The following is a 27,998-nucleotide window of genomic DNA, read 5'->3' on the forward strand; positions in this document are numbered from 1 at the left end:
TACCTATCTCTAAGGTCCTAATACTGAACACAGTCACAATTTAGTAAAAACTACACAGCTGTCTTTTCATTCTCTAAAAATAGCCTTTACCCAATTATATACTGTCTTGTCATCGCCATGTGCCACAGTATACTGGAAAGTTACCACAGTATACCATGGTCCAAAATATAACTAAGGCTAGCTGTATTATTGGATTGTGGTACGCTTGCGTCTCTCTTTGTGTAGAATGGGCAATACTATACTTAATTCAGATTTACAAAGGAATGCAAGGCCATCATGCGTTTGCCTGTGTTGATTTGAAAATCTGGAAAAATGTAAGGCAGCACAATTCGCTGTTTTGTGTTACTCTGCACAAGAGAATCTACATTGCTGTTAAATGTCACATACATCCATATGCTACGCCACTGTACCCACCACCACTATATGCTATTCCACTCTATGCCACTCAACTCCATTATATGCCTCTCCACCGCCCTCTCAACACCAGCGACACTCTAAATTTGCTCACCTCAGATGTTTGCTTTTGTATCAAAGTCTTTAAGAGTAGGATTATCACAGTACCATCCACCCAGGGGGGCTCTGTGCTGCAGATACATGCACAACCAGAAGTGCAGAACTCCCGCGATGCTCCTGACTGAGAGGGCGTGTCGCGAACCAGCTCCTGCTTTGCTGGCTGCATAACTAAGATGCATGGCACCTTGCGCTTCTACTGCCAAACCACTGCATGCTGGGTGCTGGAGACCTCAGTGAAAGCCCATTGAGTAATAATGCTTTTCAAACATCAGGTGATGTCCTGCACTGCTGCAGTTGCCTGAAGGAGCCAAAGCCTTTTCAAGTCCCTCTTCTCAGGCACTAAAATAATGCCTCCTCTCTCCCCATGTACCTGTAACATCCAAATGGAAATAACAAGTACCGGGAGGGCTCTGTGCTGCAGATACATGCACAATGAGAAGTGCAGGACGCCTGCGGTGCTCCAGACCGAGAGGGCGTGTCGCGAACCAGCTCCTGCTTTGCTTGCTGAATATGAAGACCAAGTTCTCTCCCAGGTAAGGACATAATGCGACACAGCTCCGGGGTAAACTTAAAAGGCTTTATTGGATGTATTGCGTTCAGCATAAAAAGTCCTTTAAACGCTTGGCAGACGTGTTTCAGCCTTCAAATGGCTTTCATCAGTGCCAGTTCCAAGTGGCTTCTCTTTTCCCTGGGGGTCAGGTGTTGCGATGTTTTAACTGTGACCACTCCCAGTCAGGTGTTCACTTGCCCCTCCTCCGCCTCTAAGATGCAAAGCACCTCGCTCTTCCCCTGCCAAACCACTCCATGCTGGGTTAGAGTCCTGGGTGTTGGAGTCCTGGGTGTTGGAGTCCTCCGTGAGATATATATATATAACACACAAAAACCTCCGACTTGGAAGCCACCAACCCTGCAGGGCGGCCTCAGACGCAGGGACGGAGCATCTTGTTAATTTGCAAGAGCAAGAACAAAGAAGATTCCGAAGTCCAGTATCTGGCATAATCTGGCATTTATTTCAAAGTGCTCAGTGACAGCACACACGATTTCCTGACGCGTTTCGTCTCCATTGCGAGACTTGTTCACCAGTGAGTAACATTTGACTCATTAAACCACAGAGTTTAAATACATTTCAGGCTGTCATGTGACACAATTGGTTTAGTGTCCTAAAATTCCCAAAATGCACCGTACTGTTAACAAACATACGAAACGGAGTGCAGTGCAAAATTACTTTCAGCATAACTGCACTATTTTTCAGCACTGCTGTTTCATGCTGCATCATCCTCTTTACAGTGCATTTTGCGGTTATTGTGGACTGTAGTGAATAAAATCTTTAAACAGCCTATCATTTCATTTTTCCATTTCAAGGGTGTTTTTTCAGAAACAACATGTTTCGGCTTGTAACAAGCCTTGTTCACGTTACTGAAGTGCAGTGCACAAAGAGCTAATAAAGTTACAGGCTAACAAAGTCAAACATAAACATAGGACTGCTGTTTGAAACTCATAGTAAAAGACGCACCTGCCATCTTGGAGTGTACTGTACTATGTACAAGCTAGCCCACAAAACAATTCATTGCATTGTTATACGTTAACATATTATGTGTCTGTGTTTGTAAATTGTGATATACTTCAGGGCAGATAATAAATTATGCAGTTATGACAAAAATAAAATAAATATATTGCACTCAATTGATGCGCAATAATATGTAGTGCAGCCCCTTGAGATAGATTCAGACTCATTTACTGTAATGCTAAGTGTAGTAGCCTTCAAAAGCTAAAAATGTGGAAACACACTGATGCATTATTTTAATTTGTGGGATTCGTACAAGGTTAATACAGGTGTTATTTATATGTTATTTTTTAAATATGCCTGAGTACCATTCAAAAGTGAGGGAGACTTGCAAACCCTAAAATCATGTGGTTTACCGGAAAGTTCAAAGCATAATTGATGTACAATTCCATTTATAATTCTTGATTTTTTTCTAAAACTTATGTAGTGTATAACACAAACAACAACTATACGTGTTAATTGCTTTGCACATATTTTTTAGTTTATGTTGATTAGGAGGTTAGTTGTAAACAGCATGTGTGATGCAAATTACCACATAAGCAACAAGGTAATTTCTTATAACTGCATGTAAAGATCATGCTCCTTTACCATTTGAAAAATGCTGGTCTTAAATGCCCAGGTAAATTGTGAAAATCACTCAGCATCATTATTAATAAGTGTCATGCCTCATTTTAACACGAAACCCTCATAAATCGGGGGACAAAGCTAAGAAAAAAAACGTATTTTCATTTTTGGAGACCTAGTCATAAAGGCATTTCGGAATATGCAAAGTAGTGCTTCTGTAGTACCTTTTTAAGTACTCTTACAGACTTTTTTGCATTGACTGCAAACCATCCAAAAATGGGAATAAATAGGGAATATTCATATACAATTTGGTCAATTGGAAAGGAATGTGCACTCTACATTTTTTTTCAAATAGGAAGTTAGACAGCTTGAGACTGATTCACAAAGGAATGTAAAAGTACATCAAAGAATATTCCTGTTGTGTTTCCTTCCATACTCATAAATACTTTTGTGAATCAGCCCCTTGACTTTACTTCCCAATTTAGTGCCGGATCAGATGAGCACAATATTATTTCTTTTAACTTTGAGATCATGGGTCTTACACATTATTTCAGTACACTATATGTTACATACAGGTAGATTCAACAAAGACCCGTTTTGCGAGTCTTTAATAGCGATTCATAAGGAATCGCTATTACAGACTCGCAAAACCGGATTCATGTAGGAATCGCAAAATATATTGAGATTCCTACACATTCCTTATTTGCGATTAGCAAATTGCTAATCGCAAATAAGGAATAACTCCCCATTCATTCCTATGGGCCTGAGGCCCATTGGAATGAATGGGGAGTATTCCTTATTTGCGATTAGCAATTAGTTAATCGCAAATAAGATAGCGATTTCAAGGGTGCCAGGGGTGTCCAAAGGACATCCTGTAGCACCCCTGAAATGCAAATTTACACAGGTGTTGCGCACACACATGTTCAAAGGACATGTGTGTGTGTAACATGCAACAGAGAAAAATGCATTAAAGTGCTTTTTTCAATTTTTTCGCAATTTACCACGAAGTCAGACTTCGTGGTAAATAGCGACCAAATATTGCGAATTCGCAATTTCAAATTGGTTAATGAATTGTATTTAAGGAATCTCTAATAGAGATTCCTTAAATCCTATTCCTCGCAAATATGCGATTTCGCAAATAGCGAATTTTGTATTTGGGATGATGAATCCCAAATGCAAAAATTGCACTCGCAAAGGGCCAGATTCTCAGAATCTGGCCCTTTGAAAGCGCAATTTAGCTTGATGAATCTACCTGATAGTCTTTGACCTACAAAATGTGTCTTTTTGCAAAGCGCTATCGAGGGGCCTGACCTGCAGCAATATAAACCACAGAACTACTGTGTCCGTAATTGGTACTCAGCTGCTGGTTCAGAGCTACCTCCAGGTCACATCATCATAGGTTTAGATGGCCTGATGTATTTTTTTTAAATATTATTATTAGTACGGTATCAGAAAGATAATTTTTTTAATGTTGTGTTATTGCCTGAATTCTTATATTTTGTCTATGGCAAATTAAAGAGATGTATTTTAAAACCAAATTCCTTAACAAACAGCACTCCACAACGCAGAATTTAGTTCACTAAAATTTGCCATTTTTTATACATAAAATAAAAACTTGCTGGCGAAATCTCATGTTTAAAAACTACAATAAACAAATAATCTCATGTTTAAAAACTACAATAAACAAATAAAATGTATCAATTAAGAACGTTTTGGGTGATTGATCAAGCGGGGGACAAAGAAAAAGAGCATCTCAAAATACGTTTGCCCATGCAATTGCCCATACAAATTTTAATATATAACAAGTCACTTAGGAGATGGGAATATCAGTTTGTTGGTAATTGGAAACTTGGGGTCATTTCACCTTGCCACTGCAGGGTTCTGCACCAGCCTATACATTCAATTCAACATTTACAAGTGCCAATCCCCGTTTAGGCACAGTTGAGGCACTCAGGTGATGGCTGCTTAGCATGAGTCAACATCTCAGCTTGGTGCAACAGTAGGCTGTATTTTGGCTGTATATTGCAGTGTTTGGGCTAGGAATGGCATATTGCTCTGTGTCAGCAGGACAGCCAGTTTCCAATATTACTCTCTAATGTAGAGGCTGGGAGATAGATTACTCTAACATAAAATTGAAGGAGTTCCCTGTTGTCTGATGGTCCACCTGCTCTTTTTAGGGTTGGGTAGACCATCATGTGTCTGAAAGTGGTGCCACTGCCAGCTCCACTGTTGGGAACCTTAGACTGTTGGTGGTGACAGAATTTAGACCCTTGATCTAAGTACTTCAGACTGTTGACCCAATTTGGAGCAGATTGTTTGTTCATTCTGTTCTTGACCACCAAGGAAAGAATGATGGTTCCAAAAAGAAAAATTAAAAAATACACCCCCACAGCCTGGTGAAAAACACCAAGGGTGTCAGAATCAGTATGTTTGTGTTAAAAAGAAGCACACCCATTGCTTTCATTGTTTCAATTTTTTTCAAAAACTTGACTAACAGCCGCATGATCGGATTTTCAGTGCCTTCAGAGGAGGGGCAGTGGCAGCAGAAATCTAAATGAACAGAAACTTTTGCCAGGTAGGCAGAGAACTCTAAACGTAATAGGTGAAACTGCGCCTTGTCAGAAAAGGTTAATACTGATGCAAATTCTGACACTCGTCAGCCCACCAGCCAAACCCTAACTGAGGGCCATTAACTTTTGCTTAACATATCAGTGAACCATGTGAGGTGTGCTCATTAGCATTAAATGAAATCATTTGGATTTACAGATCAGGCACTACTGACTTTTGAGATAAAAGAACTAGAAAGATCATGTTCTGTGGATCTCTGAGTTCTGGTTAGGGAATAGGGAGCACAAAATGGTATAGATCACCACAATTCTGACTGAATTGCACTGGCTTTTTTTTGTAAGCTTTGACTTTCACAATTCAGACTGCGTTTATTCTCCATTGGGTTTTTGTGAAGGTTCAATTGCACAAATTAGCCATGTTAATTTAGAATGTGGTCGCCATGAAATACAATACCCTAGCATATCTTGCTCATAAACTCATTAAAAGTTTTCTAAGAGTGCAGAAGTGACACCATCATCATTACACACTGAACGTGATTGAATAATTTGCTTCACTTTCTCTTTATGTTGCACTTGAATATTATTAATCCCCACAAAGAATGTTAGTGAGATATTGCCATTGGCCATAACCCCCACTATGAAAAGTGTTCCACCACTAAAGATTGCATATAAATGCTGCCAGCACATGATGTCTGTTTTCCAGATAAGTTATGTGTGGCTCTCTATTCCTCTTTAGTTGTGCTGTCTACGGTGTTTTTTTTCATTTTCACACCACCTTTGAATTGGTTATTTGTAGAATGGAGGGTATAATTTTTCAGAGTATACATTTGTGCTTTTTTCAGTTATTGCACAGGATATGGATCACCATTGGAGCTCAGGAAACCATCAGCTCAGAAAATCACAATTGTGAGAATGCGGATGTCTACTGACTCATCTTTCCCACTGGTCTCAGGCTCCAAGTATCAGGCAAAGAGGAATTATTTGTGGAGATTCTGTGCAGCTGAAATTTCCATTGTCCGCGGTAGCCTCCTCAACCAATTCCTACTAATATTAGTTAAACAAGGAGAAAATCGATTTAAAATTCGTCTTTACCAGTACGTTGCATTTTAAATTAAATTTCTCAGATATCAAACATGAATTTCCTGCCTGCTCCCAATCAAAGGTTAACACTTATTAAATGGAATTGGGTAACCCAAAGTTATCCTATGGCAGAGGCAGGCCTAACAGGAGTAAGAATGAATGTGTGAGTGTTTCAGTACCAGGATAGGTTAAACTTATAAGTACTTGTGCAGCCTTCTGATTACAAAGCACCCGTCTTTATCGGTTGTCTAAGACCTACTTTAGGAGTGACTTACATGTTATAAAAGGGTAGGGCTTGGCAAGGGGGTGTCATCTTGCTTACTTGAATCGGCAGTTTAACACTGCACACACAGGCTGCAATGACAGGCTTTAGACATGCTTAAAAGGCTACCTAGGAAGGTGGCTCAATTAATGCAGGCCCACTAGTAGCATTTAATGTACATGCCCTGGATACAGGCATGCCCACTTTAGTAGTGACTTACAAGTTAGTTAAATATGCCAATTGGGTGGAAGCTCCTTTAACTATGGGCAAAAGGAGAGAGCACAAGCACTTTAGTAGGGCTTAGCAGTGGACCAGTGCACAGAGCCCTAAAAGCCGAAAAAAACGGGCTCAGAAAACAGGAGCCTGAAGGCTAATCGTCTAGGGATGACCCTGCAGAGAGGGCTAAGTCCAACATCATCCTGATGGAATAAGGAAGAACTGTGCAGACTCTCATTCACCAGCTGTAATTATACACAGAATTACTAATTCTGTGGTGGTTAAAGTAAACATATCAAACACAAGATTATGGACAGAGTGCTAAAACTTTTCTGACACTCACCCCCAGTCACATATCTGGGTTGAATCCATCATCGTTCTGTAGCTCACTTTGCCACCCCAATCAGACACAGCTATATGAAAATCAGTCTTGGCCCTGTGCCTCATGGGAACAGTCCAGCCTGAATTGCCAAGCCATGTCTTCCCTGGACCAGATACCAGCATTCTGGGACAAGTTTCTTGGTAACACACTTCATCAGCCTTGCTTGCTTGAATCCAGTGGCAAAGTGAACAAGGGACCCACGTCTGGGCATACCCTGCCAACTTAGGGCGAACAAAGCAAACACAAGGAGATGATGGACGGAGCTACTGTGAGAAGGCTGTGCGAGCAGACCAGTGCATGGTGGAGGTGGAGTCATGTTTGCCCTGCCACTGTAGTATAAGACACAATAGGTGCTGCAGCCCACAAGTCGCACTTAAACTTACAGGCCCTGGGTGCACTTTCTACCCCATAAAATAGGGACCCGAAGGCAAGTTAAATTTGGCAACTAGGAATATGCCAGTTCAACATGCATTTTACCATTGCTTTGCAGGGGTAAAACGGGCCGAGTTCTGACACAAGCAAAGTATAAGGCCCAGAAAAGATGACAACGCCAATACGGTTTACCCTTGGCAAATAGTTGGCTTTGCAAATTTCTTTTAGTCATGCTGCACACCTATGCACCTATGCCGGTACAGCAATCATGTGCACTGGGTATGCCCAGATGTGGGTCCCAGGATCACTGTGCCACTAGATTCAATTTAGACTGGCTGATGAGTGGTGATACCCCGATACCGGTCCGAGGATGCTTCCTTATGGTCTAGGAAGGACCTGGCTTTGCAGTTCCGGTTGTACTGTTTCCATGAGAAGCTGGGTCAACACTGATTTGCATATGGCTGCATCAAAACCGGGGTGGCATTGTGAACAAAAGAGCAATGGACCCACCCAACATCTCTCGACTGGGGTGAATGTTTGATTTTCTTTACATTTCATCCATCATTTTTGGGTTGTTTGCTTTCTCACCCTAAGTGTGTCGGGTTTGCCCAGAACTGGGTCTGGGGCTCACTGTGCCACTGGATTCAAACTAGCCTGGCTAATATGGGTGATACCCTGCTACCGGTTCCCGGATGCTTGTTTCTGGTCCAGGGAGTAAGTACTTGGCTTGGCAGTTCCTTTCTCAACCTAAGTCCACCGGGTATGCCCAGATGTGGGTCCCATGCCCCCTCTGCTACTGGATTGAAGCTAGCCTGGCTGATGAAAGGTGTTAACCCAAATTTGGCCCCAGGATGCTTGATTCTGGTCCAGAGATGGCTTGGCTTGGCAGTTGGGGCTGGAATGTTCCATTAGGAATAGGGTCATGACTGATTTGCATATGGATGGGTCTAAGCTAGGGTGGCCGGTGAGAAAATGGGTTTAGCCCAGTTCTCTTCACTGGGGGTGAATCTTTGATTTGTTCCACATTCCATACCTCATTTGTGTGTATTTTACTTTCTTGCACTAAGTGTGCCAGGTATGCACAGACAGGGGCCCAGGCCCACTGAGCCACTGGATTCAAGCTAGACTTGCTGATGAGTGGTGGTACCCCAAAACCGGTCCCAGGATGTTTGTGTCTGGTCCAGGGAGGACCTGGCTTGGCAGTTTGTGCAGGGCTGTTGCTATGAGGAGCAGGGTCAAGACAGATTTGCATATGACTGGGTCTAAACTAAGGTGGCATGGTGTGCAAAAGAACAATTAATTTAATCCAGATCTCTTGACTGTGGGTGATTGTTGTATTTGTTCCACATTCCGTCCATCATTTGTGTGTTTTTTACTGTACAGCAATCATCAGCATCATAAAAAGAGTGTGAAGCATAGGTGAAAGGTTAAAAGCATCAACATGATATGAAGCATGGAGAAAAGCTTAAAAATAAAACAATGGGCCAGATGTAGGAATGCTATTACTGGTTGGTAACGGCCGAAATCGGCCGTTACCGACCAGTAATAGGCTTTTCCTATGTAGGTGGCAAATTTACCGATTCGGTAAATAACCAATCGGTATTTACCTATTCGGTATTTACCGAATCATCATTTACCGATTCGGTATTTACCGAATCGGTAAATGACATGTAGGAAGCACTTCAAAGAGTGCATCTGTGCTTTAAGGATTCGTTATTTACCACCAACTATTAGTTGGTGGTAAACAACTAAGCATGGGCGGAAAATCCGTTTCGCTCGCGGATTTTGCGGATTTTCGGTAAATTCGCAATCCGTGAGATTCGCGAATCTCCCGCAAAATCCGCAAATCCGCGAGCAGCGGATTTCATGGCTTGCTCGCACTGTTCGCGTGAGTTCGCGGCTTCCCAGTACAACTTCGCGCCCCGCGAATAAGCGCAAAATTGCAGAAATACGATCTTAGCAAAACTGAAACTACTTACCAGGTTCAAAAGTTCAGGCTAATCATTAGTAGCCATTTCCTGTAGTGCTTCCTGAGGGGCCCCTCCAGAGTTCAGTTGCCAGTAGCAACTATTATGTGACCCTGCTCTGAACCTCAGAATAGTTACACATATGCCACAAAGGTCCTGAATTACAGCTAAGGGAGACAAGCAGGAGCCAGGCTGGAGGTTCAAATCCATTAATCGGCCCCTAATTCATTATTGTCAGTTGGGGCAGGGCAGGTGTTGTAACTAATTTTGCAACAATGAAAGCACTTAGCAAGTGCAAAAGATCACTAATCAGGAAGCACTAAGGAAGCAGGTGCCAGCTAAAAAAATATTCTGTGACACATTAATCAGCCCCAAATTAATTCAGGTCACTTGAGGCAGGGAAGGTGTGCTTGCGTTGCCACAATAATGTACACTGACTGGACAACCAGAGGGTGCTGTGATGAAACAGAGGGTGGCATGGGTGGGCCAGAGGGTGGCATGAGTAGTCAGAGAGTGGCAGTGGTGACAGAGAGTGGCAGTGATGAAGAAGAGTGTCCCAAACAGGCTGGACACGTAGAAACAACAAGTTCGCGAAACTTGCGACCCGACAGGTAAGTTCGCGTTTTGCAAAATTGTACAAAACCCTCGCGAACTGGCAGAAACCTGCGCGAACACAAAAAAATAAAATCCGCAAATTCGCGAGAATTCGCGGATTTTGCGGATTGCGAGTTCGCAAATCCGCAAAATTCGCGAACGCAAGATTCGCAAAATTCGCCCATGCTTATAAACAACGAATACCTCTGTAAATGCAAATCTGTGCATCTACACCTGTGCCATGTGATAGACATACATGCCCTTAGGGCATGTATGTGTGCCACATGTGCACACAAGCACTATTCTGGGGTGCAACAGGGTGTCAAAGTGGCACCCTGCCACCCTTGACTCCTTCCCTATTTTACTGATTCAGTAATTGACATTCATTCCTATGGGCCTCCAGGCCCATAGGAATGAATGGCAAATACCGAATCGGTAATTACCGATTCGGTAAATACCGAATCTTAACGATTCGGTATTTTTTACCGATTTATTATCTACATAGCATTTACCGATTCGAAAATACTGAATCAGTAAAATTCTGTATTCTCGAATCGGTAAATGTCAATTACCTACATCTAGCCCAATGTGAAATGACGCAAGGGGGAGCTGATACAAGGATGTAGAGTGGGAAGGTTGGAAGGGGAAGCTGCACTCAAGGGAGAGGATTGCTAGAGTGGAAGGGAGAAGCAGTACTCGAGCGACAAGTACACATGTGAGAAGGCAATGCAGGGGAGAGTAGAACACAAAGGGGAGAAGCAGATTTGATGGCAATGAGGGGACGAGAAGAGTCACAAGAGCAAGAGAGAGCAACACAGAGTGCAGAAGAGGGGGGTAAGAGAATTACACAAGGGAGAACACTAGAAAAAACATGCACTCTCATGGAGAGCACAACTAAAAAGTGAAAATCAATCAGTGGAAGCATTCAGGAGAGAATGTGGACTAATGGCTAGGGTGGTCAACCTTGCAGCTGAAGAACCAGCTTGGAGTTTTGGCAGGGGCGCTCAACATTTTTTGATTCTGGGCAAATCACTTAATCTCCCTGTGCCTAACAAAAATGAATGTGTTCGCCTGTAACATAACTGGTGCTCATGTAAAGCACTATGATACTTTCGGGTCTAGTTTGTGCTATATAAAACTCCATTAAAAAAGTATTAAGGCTATGCTCCAGGGTAGGGATGAACACAAGAAGAGGAATGAAAGCCCACTTAAGCTAACAAACAAAAAGTAAGCAAATGAGAAAGACAATAAATCTAAACAATGGTATGCAGTTGTCAGGCTCTTAGCCCATTGTAACCTACCAGACAGCTAGCACTGTCTGATAGATCCAACCTGAAAAGGAGTAGAAATTAAGCAATTTTGTATATGAAATGATGTGAGCAATATTATGCACATTTTCATTTTCATATTACCATGTTTAAGCCTCATACAAGGATATTCATAGCCTCAAAATCAAGAATGAACAGTTCAATAGACTCAGCAAAATGCCTGCTGGAACTTCATTTTTTCATAAACCCTACCGCAAATATGGATAAACACATACACAGTAACCAAAATTACAGATGGAATTGTCAAAAAAATAAATACCATAAAACCAGGCATTCTACTTGTTATTCAAAGTAATAGCTGGCAGAGTTCATGCAATACCACTGTCTGGTTAAGTCGCACTCTTAACCGCTTTGCAGCGGGGGTAATTCCCCCACGGTGTGGTGGGCAGGGGGGAGGGCCGCGGCCCAGCTGTGCTCATGACAAGCTCAGTTCATCATGACTCACAGTGGAGCTGTGCTCATGACGAGCTGAGCTTGTCACAGACCCGCCCACTCATTAATTCTCCCGCACAGGCAGGTAATTACCTGCGCGTGGGCAGGCCGCGGCTGTTATGACGAGCTCAGGTCATCATGAGCACAGCTCCACTGTGAGCACACAAGGGGTTAAAATGGAGAATCAGAGTTTTAAGTGGTGTAGGAAAGTTGCCCTTTTTTTCCCTGATCACCCCCATTTTTCAGCTGATACCAATATTTACCCATTCTGAAAGGGCACTTGGCTCAGCTAACTTGGGCCAGGGCCACTGCTCTGTCCTTAAAACGTATATGGTAATTGGCATATTTACAATTGGTTCAGACAACCTACATGTAAATCCCTAGTATATGGTAGAGCACGTAGTTTTAGTGACCACAGTGTACTTAATGACCTTAAGTGTGCACTACAGTGGTGTCTGGTGTCATTGTAAACCCAGCCCTGCCTTGCAGGTTGATTTAAAACTGTGTCCAAATGCAACTTTGGAATAATACGTACTTTTAAAGTCCAAAACTACATTTGTATTACATATAGGTCAACCCTAAGGTCTGCCCTAGGTGCCCCAAGGGTATGGTGCATTGGTATAAAAAAGCGGGGACATTATAAAAATATGCTTTTTATGACCTGGTGAGGGAAAAACAGGCCAAGTCATTTTTCCCCACTGTAGTGCTGCTAGTTCCATAGGTTAACATGGGAAGGTTTTGTTAAACTTTACCAAAGTCAAACTTTCGACAGAAGTGAGTTGACAACCTAATTCAAACTATCAAAATAATAGTTACTATAATTAAACAAATTTACCATGGTCAATTTAATATAACTAATGCAGGAAAGTAGTTTTAGAACTTGCTTTCCTGAAGATACCTAAAACAGCCCAGTAGCTGACTCTTCTGATTGGCCAGCCTTTGACAGTCTGAGCCAAGACGCTCTCTGATTAGGTATGAACCATCCTGTGGCTGAAACAATTCCTAGCAAATGCAACAAGATGATGGACAGAGTGCTGAAACTTTTCAAACACTTTCCCCCAGTCAAGAGATCCTGGCTAAATCTATTGTTGTTTTGCTCACCATGCCACCTCAGTTTGGATCCAGCCACATGCACATCAGTCTTGACCCTGCTCCTATAGGAACAGTTCAGCCTGAATGTCCATTCACCCACTGGCCTGTCTACACTTGATCGACTACAAGCAAAAAGCAGAAAGTCTTAAAGTAAATATCAATTTGTACTTCCCAAAGCTGTGATGTGGCACTATGAAATGTGATGATTTAGACTGGAAAACCATGCGGATGTCTTGAACAAAAGCACACAACAATAGAGCCCAAAGGCTAAAATTAACACATAATTTTCAAAAATCAGTGAATTAAACAAAGATCAAATTACTAACATATATTATTTATTAATGACAGTATGCGAGATTGTAATACATCATTGTTAGAAATGGGAGTCTCTAGTTGGCAGAGATGTGTACCTTGTGCAAGTGAGGACTCTTCCTTCTAGTCAGTATAAGGGAGTTATACACTTTAGATAACCCCTGCTCAACCCATGGTAGCTTGGCACGTGCAAACAGGCTTATCCCAAAGGCAAAGTGGAAAGTATTTGTACCCAAACACACAGTAACACAGACAAAACACTACAAATGGATACCACAATAGCTTAGAGGAATAAAGTATTGTTATATAAATCAAAAAAGCCTAAAACAATAAAAATCCTGCATAAATATATAGAGATCTCATTTTTAGAATGATTATTGCAAAAATAATGCTTGCTGAAACAGCTCCAACTGGGGCTATTATGACGTTGTGACAAGTATACACCCAAAGTACGGTGCCAACCGGGATGGGCACAGGCTGGCCACGGAGTCACACAGACCCCCCAAGTAACAGTACCTTGGAAAAGGAAGTAAAAGGACCTTGCACAGCATCATGGAGGTGAGGTGTCTATGGGCAAAGAAGAGGCTTGCTGCTTACTTCCACAGGGGAGGCGAGATGTCGAGTCCGGGAGGCAGGTTGGGCTGGCAGGGGAGGCAAGGCAGCATCAGCATCGAGACATCTGTTCCATTCGGCAGTGGGGTGTGGATAAATTCCGAAAGTCACCCATGTTGGGTTATCGTCCCCGCAATGATGAATTGTAGGCACTGGCGTTGGAGAGGTTGCTAACTTGCGGGTGTCTGAGCTGCGGTGCAGGCAGTGCATTGCATTGTACACTTCACGAACAGTGCCCATGGCCTCATCGCAGGTTGCAGTGCTGCTGTCAGCGTCCCTGACCACATTGGTGTTGTTTTTCTTGGGTTGCAGCACCAATCAAATGATTCCAAGGGCCCATGAACTTGAATTGGCATTGTTTGGTAATCAGGAGTCCAGCAGAGGAGTCCAGGTGCGGTTTAGGAAGTTGCAGGTGAAGTCTTTGTTTCCTCCTGACAGCTGTTCAGCTCTTCTTCTTGACAGTGTCCTCTTAGTCCAGAAGTAATCTAAAATTCTGGGGTTTTGGTTCCAATACTTATACTGCATTTTCTATTTCTAGTCTTTGTTTCAAGAGTCTCAGAGCTCATTGAAAACCAGTTCTGTCCTCTTCGGTCTAGCTTCACTACAAAAGGTGGAGACAGTATTGTGCAAAGTAGACACAGCCTATTCAGTGCTAGTGAAAGCTTCTCCCATCACACTAAATTCAGAAAGGTCTATTCGGACTGGCTATGAGTCACTCAGGAAAGGCGGGACACACCTCAATCCCCCCTTGTGACTGTGTAAAGTGAATACACACTGCCAGCACCTGTCACTCTAAAACCGAACGGTCAATACACAAACAGACAGAAGCACACAGGATAGTTAAACAAGAAAATGCCCACTTTCTAAAAGTGGAATTTTCCAAGACACAATTTAAAAACCACCTTCATTAAAACATGTGTCATTAAAGTCTAACCTCAGGGAATCTGAACTCCAAATCTCTAGCTGTTTCCAATTAAAATATACACATATAAAATGGTTACAAGGCAGCCTATGGGAGATCTAGGGCCAGATGTACGACCATTTGATTTTGAGCCTCGCAATTTGCGACAAATTTCGAGACGCAAATTGCGGGGCGCACAATCAAATGTACAACAGTGTGTTGGCTCACACTGTTTGCGATTCCCAATGGGGTCGTAAATTGTTAGGCGAGCCTCTTGCAGTTTGCGAGCCCATTGGGAATGACAGGTGCTCCCAGGGATGGTGGCCTGCTGGGCTCAGCAAACCACCATGTCTGGGACTGCTTTTGAATAAAGTAGTTTTTATTTTTTTAATGCAGTCCATTTTTCGTAAAGGAAAACGGGATGCATTTAAAAGAAAGGTTGAAACATTTTTGTTGCAATTTTTTAACGGCAGGCAGTGGTCTCTGTAATAATTTTGCATGCATTTGCAAAGGGGAAGGGGTCCCCTGGTGACCCCTTCCCGATTGCGATTGAATTACCAACTACTTGAAGTAGGTGGTAATTGCGAGTGTTTTGCTACCGCAAGTGCAGTCGCAAAACATCAGTACATGGGTTTGAGACTTGCTATTTGGAAGGGATCGCCCCTTCCAAATAACGAGTCTCTAAATACTTTTTTGCAAGTCTCAATTCATTTGTGACTCACAAAGTTGTGTCGGTACATGACCATGACAATTTTAGCACACACAAAAAGGTCGCTAACCCGTTTGCTCATGCTAACATTGTTCATACATCTGGTCCCTAGTCCTTGCAATAGTGAAAAATGAAATGCACAGTATTTCACTATCAGGACATGTAACACACACCAGTACATGTCCTACCCTTCACCTACAGTGCACTCTGTGGGTACCTTGGGCCTACCTGAGGGGTGACTTACATAAAGTAAAAGGGAAGAATTTGGTCTGGCAAGTGGGTGCACTTGCCAGGTCGACAGGGCAGTTTAAACTGCATGCAGACACTGCAGTGGCTGGTCTAAGTTACATTTGATAGGCTACTTGCCTGTGTGGCGCAATTGGTGCTGCAGGCCCACTAGTATCATTTGATTTTCATGCCCTGGGCACACAGAGTACACTTTACTAGGGATGTACCAGTAAATGAAATATGCCAATCATAGATAACCAATCATAATGACAATTTACACAGAGAGCATATGCAGTTTGTCACTGATCAGCATTGCTAAAGTACCCAGAGTCCTACAGCCAACAATTACAGTTCAGACAAAATTGGAGATAGGAGGTAAAAAAGAAGTTTAGGGATAACCCACAGAAAGGGCCAAGTTTAACAATAACTATTTGAGTTGAAGTGTCATACAAATGTTGCTTCACATTTGATGCACTGTATTTATGTAGCCATGCGTGGATGAATACTACAATAACATTTTTATTGTGGAAGCACAATGCATTTCGAGTGAATGCAGCCTTCATCAGGGGTAGCTATCAGTGAATAAACAGACCAATATACTGTCAAACATTATTCTGCTATGATAAATTCTTACATGATCAAAACGAAATAACTGAGACAAAAATTTACCGGTGAGTTGCGGCGATTTTTATCGCAGATAAACCTTGATATTACCAAGGTTTATCGCAAATGCGATAAAAATCGGCCACAATGCATGAATATCGCTGAAAGGTCAGCGATATTCATGCATTATCGAGCTAATGCTCTTAGCCATGTTATCCACCTCCCATTGGATAACATGGCTAAGAACTGCTCAGGGCAGGTGTTAGCTTTTGGAGATATTCGCGCTTAGCGCGAATATCTCCATAAGTTGGTAATAGGAGATAGCGATGTTAGCGACTGTTTCCAGTCGCTAACATCTTGGCACGCCCACTTTGCATGTCATTAGTGATAAATATCACTGACATGCAAAGCGGGGCCCAATATGGTCGCTCTCTCCTACTAGCTGTTCCTAACTGGTGTTAGCGACAGCTAGGTAATAGGGAGATAATTTTATCTCCGCTTTCTTGGCTTTTAAAGCCAAAAAAGCGGAGATAAACCCCCTTGATAATATGCCCCTAAATATGTAAAAAGAAAATAACGAGCACTCCCCTTAGTTTTCCATATATAAATTGGATTAAACAGCACGTCCCAAAGTTAACCAGCATACTAGTGTGAATGAACCCCCTTCTTGAACTAGCTCGTTAAAAGTGGGTGCAATTTGCAGTGCAATCAAACATCACAGAATCCAATTTGCTTCCAGAAAATCTGCAGACAAGCGGAATACATAGTTCATATGTAATACACGTGGTACCCGGCGATTGTGTCACATGGTTGTTACTGCCAAACATATGTCATCATGCGACACCGATACAACAGTGATATTAGTAGAGGTCTAAAGCCCAGTCATGAAGCGGATGCATAACTGCGTGTTGTTCGGAATCAGGAAATTACCCAAAAATGTGCATATCGTTTTTTGAATAACTACAAAACCAGCATGCTATATTATTGGTGTAATAAAAAAACATCCTTACTGGATATGCGCATTACAGTCCTCAACAAAATATGGTGATGAACTGCAAATGCCCCACCTAAATCACACCATTTTTTTACAGCCTTTTTTACAGCCTGGGCCAAGGATGGTGCTGCCCATTATGGTTTCTTTCTTAATCTCTCTTCAGACATGTTCGGCTGCTGCCTCTCGCGCTGTTCTGGTAAATGTTTGCTTTTCCAAGAAGTCAATGGTATCCTGTTATCTTCATTTAAAGTGCCCTTTTTCACCCACTGGCTTGTTTAACATTTGTACGACTACAAATAAAAAGGCAGAAAGTCTCAAAGTACATTTTATTTTGTACTTCCCAAGTTTGTGACATGGAACTATGACACATGATACCATCAGCCCTTGCTGGCATTTTAGCTAAACATATTTTGCATTATGCAGGTTTTAGTTTTTCCTTTAATGCTGCTATTTTGGCTTAAACCCTAGCTCGCAAAATACTGTTGGCTAAAATGCCAGAACTGGCCAAAGGTGTTATTCATGACATGGGCCCACGCGCCTGCTGTCTTTAACAAGCATTTGCAATGTAACCGGTCTCGCCTTTGTGACCTTATAGGTATTTGTCCATACAGCCATAGACTAAATAAAAACAATAACAATAAAAATAGCTAATTAACCATACTGATGATAAAATTAATTGACGATTTCTGCTTTAGGTAAGGATACTCTTACCACAAAACTGTAGAGTAACAATACTATTGACTTCAGAAAGGTGGCCTGACAGGATTCCAACCCGTGTCCTAACTGTTAAAACAGGTTATAATGGGAAACAGATTATAACAGGACACCTGTGACATGTAGATTACACCTTAGGTAGTGAGCATTTAGCTTTTTTGCCAATGGACCAAAACAGTAATGATCATTTGGAATACAATGGCCCTCTATGTTGGGGCTCACACTTCCAACTGCTAAAATAACACAGTTGGTCTCTTATGGATTATTTTTATTCAGCATCAAGTGGACTTTGGTAATTTCAAAATATCACTGGTATCTTGTAAACTATTGAAGCCTATCCACTCTTCACTGATCCCGCTTTGCGCCTACAATATCTATTAACAAACCTTAGACCAATATTCTTATTTTGCTACATCTTAATTGTTGTTTTAAAACTACATTGACGATACCAGATCAACAGTGAATGTTTGCATTTCTAATAAAGATTGCAATAAGTGCATTTGAAAGGTCAATCTATGTTCGTCAATTCTTTGTAGCATTTCATCCTATAGAGAATGGTCTTATACTAAGTAAGGCAAACAGTAAATATGATGTAAAACTTTAGAGTTTGGTCAGAGTGGCTGTAAAAATAACACACAGTTACATTCCATTTAACTCTTCACACAAAAAGATGCATTGAATGAGGTAGAGACTGACAGTCTTTATTAAAGCTTTAATTTAGGGAATGAATATATGCATGTGCATGTTCCACCTGCCGATCGAAATCCACACTAATCAATCATTCAGCAATAATTGGTACAGGCCCTGTGAGCAACTGTCGCCATTTGCAACAGTAATGAACAACATATCTCAGTATGTGCAGGAGATTTTATTAAGGGGACAGTGCCTTAGGAAGGGCAGGTGGGGCATTTACATTGCAGGGTGTAGCACAGTGCCGTGGCGGTTCTGTAATGTAAACCCCTCGTCCTTCCTTCCTCCCTGACCCTATTCTGCCCCGAACCCTCTCTGTGACCAAAGGTGAAGTAGACTAATAAGGGTGCATAGTACTTGCACTTTCCATCTCAGTGGCCAGAGACAACATTTTGTGGGGGAGGGGAAGAGGGGGCTTCGTTTTGGGCACATCAATAACATTTGCTGGTTAAATAAAACAAGTGCTAGAACGTTGAAAGTGCTGCCACTGCCAAGAAATTAAACTCTGCCACCCATTAGTGTTTTAAATGAATCATCCTCCCGCTTGGCCAAGAGCCCCCCCCCCCTCTTTTGATTTATATAGTCAATGATTACTTACCCTGCAGCCCACACATTCATTCGAATAAGAGTGGAACAACTCATTCAGAAAAATAAAAACTCCAGTGCTTGTTAGCAAAGGAGTAGGTTCATCATGCCACAAAATCTGCAAATGCACACATTTATGTTACTCGCATTCCACTGAAGATGCCAATCATACGGTTAGTAACTGCAATAATAGTGGCTACAGCCTCAACACATGGGTGGAGGGATTGATAGAGAGGGACGAGGGAAGGGCAAAGGGTGGGTGGGGTCAATGGATATGGATTCGGATACACTGAACGAAACATGCTCTGCTAGTTGGGCATGCGCTGAAAAGAATTGTGTGCAACCTGCTTGTCATAGGTTGGAATCATTGCAGTGCCTGGCCTGGCCTGCCTTTCATGCCTCTGGGGTAGATAGAATTGTTATGACTTAATTGCATGGCACAAATACCTGACAAAAAAGCACCGGAGGATGAATCAATTGGTGCTATGTCTGCAATAAAGAAAGGTAGGGCATAAGAACAGGTGGGTAGAATATTTTATAACATATACATTTTGCAATATTCTGGATACAATGCTGACGTGTTTGAGCTACTGTGTCCCCTCAGCTCACTGCAGACAGGGAGCAGGCTGTGCAAGGAAATTTAACAATTTCCTTTCTAGCTTCTAGCCTAATCGTCCGAAAAATATAACCCACTTCCTTACTTCTTGGCCCTTTGGCCTTGCGACAAACCCCCCACCCATCATGCTTTCCAGGGCTTTAAGTGGGATACAAAAACTGTTGGTGTCAAAGCGGGATCGCTGTTGTAATGAAGGGTGTGGCTTAATAACACAAACTAAAAATCTGTGCTTAGCATAGTGTCGCACCCGACTGGTATTTTGCTGCTTCTGTCATTGCATCCAGATATATAATACAACAAGTAACAAAATGGGGAGATCGATAGGGACCTGTCTGAGCCCCTGCTTTTCAGAACTGCCGGTGCTTAGCGCCGGCAGGACCCAGCCCATTCAAAGCCCTGATGGTTTCACAGATCGTCCTCTCCCTTTCCACGGACAGCTCTGGTGTGTCATATTACTGCAAGCAGTGCTACATTGCTTCCTGCAACGGTTGCCACTACAGAATTACCGACACTCACACAAACTGGCAACATCCATACCGGGAGTCCTGAATTATGATGACAGCGTCCCCGTTGGAAAAGTATTGTTTGATCTTGGGCAAATTACTTGATCTCCGTCTGCTCCAATCCACTTATCTGAAAACAATGAACATGTCCAATGCGACTTAAAACCAGGAAATTGTGAATAAGTGGGCTGTTCTATTTAACCCAAAGGCCAACACATCTAACAATGGTTTTATTGGCTGTAGTAGAAAGGTGTAAGCGTCCCCCAATATTAGGCGTATCGCCAGAGAGACAGCGGGGGAGGGGCTGCGGCCCGTCCACCACCTCCCTCGCTCATCAGTGCTACCCTTGTCCATCACAGAGTAGTATCCATTTACAAACAGTCGCTCTTGTCATCACACCCCTTCCATTCTTACTTTCAATATTTGGGAATTCCACTGACGCGACCGATGCAGTTGCAAATATAGATCTTTGGGATTAAGCGCTTGCTGGGAAATCTGTACATAACCCCATTTCACAGGCCTGAATGCCGACTGGGCAGGCTCACGCTTTCCTCGTTCAGAGGCTGATACAATGAACACCTGCACTTTGCAGGCGCAAATTGGTACTCTAAATAGTAAGTACCGTCACTTGCATTTATCCATTTAGAGCACACAGTAACTCCCTTTTCAGTGAGCCAGGTAGCACTAAAGCTCTCCTCTCAGGCGCTATGTATGTGACATATGACGGCTCTCTTGACTATGATGGAGGACTGCTCCTTCCCTGTGTAGACATCAACTTTGGAGCCCATGGTGAGCCGAGGACACACCTCACGTGGAATAAATAGCCTGTCCACAGATGAAGTTAGAGGGTATACCCACCTCTGTTTGCTGTAAAGTGTTCCGCTCGGCTGAGGCAAAAGAGTGGGAGCATCAGAGAGGTTTAATTTGATGAGTGTTTGTCTGTGCAGAGGGTCCAAAGGACGTACATAGACCCAATTATATCTAATTGTTTTATTTCTACACTATCAGCAAAGCTGGGGAATGCCTCTGGAAAGGAGACAGACTGGAGCTGCAAAACAGCATGAATAGGAGAGATAGAAGCAAGGTCGGCGTAGGGCCACGATTGTACAGCAGGATATAGACAACGTAATAAACAAGTAACTGCAGAATCAAAATGAGAAAGGCTGCACCACTGCAACAGTGGAAATGTATTCAAAAGCCCGGAGAATTTGTCCACTCTTCTGTGTATCCCCATTCCCCTCCCCCACCCATAGCGCATGCCGGTACACATCCTCCCCCTGCAGCTCCCCACCCCGGCCTACACCCTTGCTGACCACCCTACCACTCCGTAAAGCCCCGTGCACTAACATCCGTGACTCACCCTCCAGCAGCCGGGTGATGAGACTGTCCGCGTTTAGTTCTTAGTTTTCGGGCCCTCAACCCTGTTTCCGGGTCTCCCTCCGCATCAAACGAAAAACAGCGGCAGAGTAGCGCTAGAGTGCAGGATCAATCTCCACCTGAAACAAGACTTCCAGAGCAACCGAGGGTTCTCTTCTGGTACACTACGGCTTCGTCAGGCACTACTTTAAAACAAGCATTTTCCAATGCAATACGAGTCGCATTTACGCAAGACGTATTGCATTACAAATGGGACTGCGGGCCTTTAAAAAAGCAAGAAAGGCAGTGGAGGGGATGGTGGGGGGCGAGTAGTGACGAACTCCGGAAGGGGGCAGGGAGGGGACATAGGGCATAAAATAATGTTTGAGTAAAGGGATGTGCACAAATTAAGCCATGGCTGACAGGAGGAGGGACTAACGAGTGTAAACTCAATCAGAAAGCAGCATTTAAAATTGAAGTTAATGAAAAACATAGATGGAAAGTTGGGTAGCTTCCCCCCACAATACTGTATACAGCATCTCTCGACGACATAGCGCATGCGCTGCCTAGCCGAGACCTAACAATGTTACACAATGTAGTAAATTTTTAAAAAAATGCTTGTTTCAAACATTAAAAATAAAAGGGAAATCTGCTCACATATTTTGTGAGAGTCCACTCTTTTATTCACATCATGCATTAAAGCAGTTGTTGGTTTAGGGAACTGTTTGGTCTTTTCAGCAGTTGAAATTTCATACTTTGCTTTACAACACAATAAATGTACAACATGGACAGTGGCGACACTACTTGCCCTAACACAAAGAATCAGTAAAGGACAGGTGGTAGTAGAAGGAGGAACAAAACATGATTGGAAGATAGTTCTCACACCAAAGAGGATGTGAGAGGTGTTTAAGGACTAGTGTATGGTCTCCCGAAACAGACATAAAAATACGAAAGCACAAACCTATTGGAACAAATATCAAAACCTCTAATGAAATCACCAAACATTCATGCACTCAATTTGGATGAGGAACCCCCAACTTAATATTGCGGTATACTTCATCCGTGGGCTCCACTCTAGCTCTGTCTGGAACGCACCATGGAGTACTACAGTTCACTGGTTGTACAGTCTCATAGCTATGGATTCCCTAGTTTGAATGAGGTTATATTCATTGTGTCAACAGTTATGTTCTATGTCTATGAAGGGGAATTATAAAGCACAACTGTTACTCCGAGAAGGGTCCTGGCGCTGTAGCTTAGAAACCGTCAGCAGACAGAGAAAAAAAAGGGTCTAGGTGGAGGAAAGGAGCCAGGTCTTAAGTTTTTTCCGGAATACCAGTGTTTCCTTGATAACCCTGGGAGTCAGAGGCAGCTTGTTCCGAAAAGCGTGGCCTAGGATAAAAAAAGGTCTGCCCCCGCCCCCGTCTTCCTAATCTGAGGGTCTGTGGCCAGACAGAGATTTTCAGAGCAAACGTTTCTTTGCGGACTGTAGAGCTTGATTTTGTCTTATAGGTACCCTAGATCGGTACCGTACAGTGCTTTTTGGGTAGGAGCACTATTTTAAAAGTGATCCTCTTCCTTTATGTGATCCTTATTTTAAAAGTGATGTTCTACCTTTTAAAACTGCCATTATTATATCAAAAATATGTTTGTGAACTCAAATTGTTTTTACTGGGGTCTACCTAGCACAAGATTGAAAACAGGACAGTCGGCAATGGACCACGCTTATGCTTTCCATCAACATGTCTTGACACTCAAATACTACCCTTACAGGGTCAGTTACTTTGTCTATGCGTTGTGCTGTCCGACATCAAATATTGTCAAGACAGTCCATGGTTCATGGGGCATTTCATGCAAGTCCATGAGGTACATCCTTCATTTTTTTCATATGATGGGGTTACAGCAATGGAAATGCCCCTTCCTCGTAGAACAGGTATGCCTTGGGCAGAAAACAGTACACGCTTGTCTCCATCATAGGGCAGGTATGTGTAGGACAACAGCAGCACAAGCTTTCTCCATCCAAGACACAACAATGTCAGCAGCAACAAAGCAAATTTCCCTCACTCACAGAAGGCTCAAGTGCAGTTGACTATTCCCTGCAAAACAGGTGCAATAGGGCAGACTAGTAAAGTGTTGTTCACTCATAGAACATGTACAATTAAGCACAGCTGGACTGAGAAAAGCAACCAGCCCTGGCAATCTGCTTGACCTGCCTCAGTAGTGGGGGGAGAATTAAATGAGGGGGTGCTAGTGAGCAGCACCTCTCCCTTTGCACCAATATCCGGTTTTGTTACAGGGGGCAGATATTGCATCTCTGCTGCAAAACCGGCCCCCAGTAACAAGACCGGCCCCCATGGGTCTAAAACAGGCCCCCACAATTCCGGCCCACTGGGGAAATGCTCAGTGCCCACTACGGCCAGTCCGCCCCTGCAGTTAAGGCATAGGCGATATGTATGTTTCATTGAGAGGAATGTATAGATGGATGAATCAGTAAATATGCAAGTTCTATCACAATTCTCAGGTTATAATCCATGTCAGCATCCTGAAGGTAATGCTGCTGCCACTCAGGGTAAAGCTGTTTTTGTGAATGTTTTGGTTTTCCATGTATTTTGAAGTAGCTGTTGTCTTGCAGGCTATTGTTTTTGGGAGAAGCCCAGCCCCATCCTTAGCAACTATGCTATAGGCAGGCACAAAGGTGCGAAGCTTTTCGAAAAGATTTTGAATGCACGTGCACCAGGTGCTGTACAATCCCACCCTCGGTGCTGCACTTTTTCAAAATCCTGAGGGCGCCCCTGGTCCGAGTCCTTATTTTTCATCGTCTTTGATTTCAGTACCCCACTATGTGGAAAACTGATGGAGGACACATTCCGAAGGAGCACGTGTCATGTTTGTGATTTAATGTTAAATAATGTGCTGCATGCTGAGGAGCTATCTTGTTGAAGGAACCCTGGGGAGGCTTTGAAAACTTGCAATAAAAAACCTAGGATGCAGAGCGTGTAAATTAAATGCTCTGTGACTTCCTTTTGTTCATGTTTAATGAATGTAAACATTGCCTTCCATTTTTCATCGTGTCAGTTCAATAGCACTCACAACATAATGCGCATCGGTTCCAATTCTCGTCCAAAAAACTGCATCTGTCACAACGATTGCTGAAAGTCGTCGGCAGTTCTGTTTTTTTGTGCACGTGCAGTGTTTAGCTGCTGCTGTGGTAATTACCTGGTTTGACAACTGATGCTAATGTTGGCGGCAGAATTTTGTAACAATTAAGCTTGTCATTTTTGTTCTGCATGGAGGGCCTCTGGGTTAAAAATACGAGTATAATTTTGGCAATATGCGACATACATTGTGTGCTTTTTGGCACAAGTCAAATATGTTCAGCAAATAGCAGACTTTGGGCCTAATCACGAGTAACCATGGGGTATTAAAAGGGTCTCAATTAATAATACCTGGTGATATCAACCCATGAGATAAAGGGAATTACCTCCTCGTTCATCTTCCTGGATGCAGTCCTTAACCCCTTGGCAGCGGCGGTAATTCCGCCGCAGCGTTTGGGGGAGGGGGGTTCACGCGGCGCCGCCATGCTCGTGACAGAGCCATTCCGTCACGAGCCACGGGCGCGCTGTGGTAATGACGGAGTGGTTCCGTCACGGCCCCGCCTGCTCATCAATTCAGCCCCGCAGGGGCGGAATTGAAGCAGCGTGGGCGGAGCGGCCACGTCGTGATGCAACCACTCCGTCATTAGTACCGCCCGCCCGTGGCTCGTGATGGAGTGGTTCCGTCACGAGCACAGAACAGGTTAAGCATGATACTTCTCCCTTCTGGCAGAATGAATTCTCTAGCTGAAAACTCAAAAAGTTCCCCCAAGGTGGCCCTGGTACCCATGTGCCACCACAATACGGAGGAACAAACAAATCACTTCCTGTAACATACCACAAAAATAGCCACAAGAAAAACAGGAAATAGACAACCGCCATGCCCTGGGGGGAGGTTGGGACTGCCTCCAGGAAGATCAGGGCTCGGAGTAATGAAGATTACCGGTAAGTAACCGGAGCATTACACTTTATTTACTCCAGAATTGGGAATCACATGTAGACCTGTTAGAGGTGAGTCTAATTCCGCCCGTTTCCCCACTTCCGGGGGAAATAAGGGGCCAAAATCCACAAACGTTTACCACCAGCTTGAGGCAGGTGATAAATGTTATTGAGCCTTTTTGTTTTGCTCAGGGCTGAGTGAAAGGAAGGCAGGGGGTGGCAGAAGAGATAGATTATTTTTTCTTCAGCTGAGTAGGGGACTTCTGTTACCCTCATGTTGGATGTAGGTGGGGAGGCCAGGAAAACCAGATCCTTCACACTCAAAGCTCTGGGTTTGAGGTCTCTAGGCCTGTATTTAATAGGACCGGTGTATGAGGACCCAATAATTCTGTACCCAGAGACACCAGAAAACTTAAAATTGCAGCCCCCCCCCCCACCCCTGGGATACTACCCGAGCAACTCTTCTTAAGGTACTTAATTGTGCTTAAATCATTGTAATTAAAGTTAGATGGACTGCAAAACTTTTTGGGGGACTTATTGCAGGAAAACATAATATTTCACTATCAAAATAATTATTTGGTTTCAAAGGAACCATAACTCCCTGTTTAAGATCATTTTATCAATATATCAATTTATCAGGGAATAATGAACCTAAAGAGTATTGGAGCAATTTGAGGTAATATCATGATTGTGTTAATGCATTACTGCTAATGGCTAATCCTGACATTACACCAAAACAATTGAAATGGGTAATAACATGCAAAAATGGTGGTTCCACATGGAGGTTCATAAGTAATTGTGCAGAGTTAACATCAGATTTTACTGGTGCTACAGACACTGATTTTCTATGCAGGAAAGCCGTATTAAAATTTTTCACAAAATGTTTAAATTGTGCTAAGTATGTGGGTATCGACCTTCTGTCATTTTCGGAACATCGAAAATGTTCTTGCAAGGATCACTTTGTCCAAATATCACTTACATTCGATGGACCAGTTCAAATGTTGGTGCAAAATTGCCAGATCGCTTGTGGACAATTGTTCATTTACCTGTACTGATGAGTCTACAACCTAATCAATGCTTTCCTACTTTATAAAGTAAATGTTTTGTTTTGACCTGTGGCTCCGAGCTGGTGCGAAGGGATTTTCCCAACCTTGACTTACCAGATTAATGCCAATGTTTTAAAATATTTTTCTTTGGAATGCTCCTGCACCATGCAGAAGGACAGGAAAAGGGGTGCACTCTGATTTCAGGTAGGAAAAAGCTTTCCCTGCTCTGGCAAAGAGTTTGCCACGACAAAGGCAGACACAGATTTTTGACTTCATCAAACATCACCAAGGTGAGATTTAACTTGCCTGAAGAGGGCCGAGTTCAGAAAGAGCCTCCGCAGTTCTCGCAAAGTCTCCCCACTCATGGCGGAGACTCCACACTCATGGCAGAATCTACGCAATGAGAATCTCTGCCGCAATGTGGAGTCTCTGCCACAATGGCAGCGCTTGTGCCATGACAGCACAGGCTGCTTGTGCCTCGGGCCCAAATAGTTTAAGGAAATTCACCGAATGCTGCACACCTGAGCTTCCAAGTCAGCTCAATGTGTGAACTCAAACCTGATGCAAAACCTTTTTTGGGGATATACAAACTAGCACAATTTGGTATTTGAGTTGGTTTGGAAGGAAAAGTAATACAACCAGTGCAAAGTGCTGTTTTGCGTTACTGAGAGTACTGGGGGTGTTAAATGGGCGGTACACAAGCATTCCCATGCAACCACCCATAATTTTTGATGCAAAACCCTATCTTGCACCCAAAAATAATGCTGCTGGAAAGCAGACATTAAAAGGTAATATGTTTTCATTTCTCCTTTCTTTTCTGACTTTGCATGTGTGCTGCACTGTGTATAGCACACATACAAAGTAGGAACATTTTTCAAACGTGTCTACTCATAGCACTTTTTACTGGAAGGGTGCCCTTCCAGTAACAAATCCTATGCTAGACTCTCACACATGCTTCCACTATGGGGCAAAGGTGTGTGTGAGCATTCAACAGCAAAAATCGGTACCAGCACTAGGGAGAGTGAAGGATAGTGCCATATCTAGCAAAAGAAGCACAGCACCTTTGGGTGCTGTGCTGCATGACACCTGTTGTATCTTGTTTTAGTACAACAACACCCTTGTAAATCTGGGCTTTGTGTGAGTCAGTAATACAAATATCAGGCACTTT

General features: G+C 43.0%; 1 protein-coding gene across 1 annotated transcript in view; it reads right to left on the reverse strand.

The window, feature by feature from the left end:
* CDH12 (cadherin 12) overlaps positions 1–27,998 on the reverse strand; it is a 1,369,316-nt gene that overhangs the window by 907,420 nt on the left and 433,898 nt on the right. The gene's annotated exons all lie outside the window — the stretch shown is intronic.

This window comes from Lissotriton vulgaris, chromosome 4_1 (assembly GCF_964263255.1).
Source record: "Lissotriton vulgaris chromosome 4_1, aLisVul1.2, whole genome shotgun sequence".
Lineage (NCBI taxonomy): Eukaryota > Metazoa > Chordata > Amphibia > Caudata > Salamandridae > Lissotriton > Lissotriton vulgaris.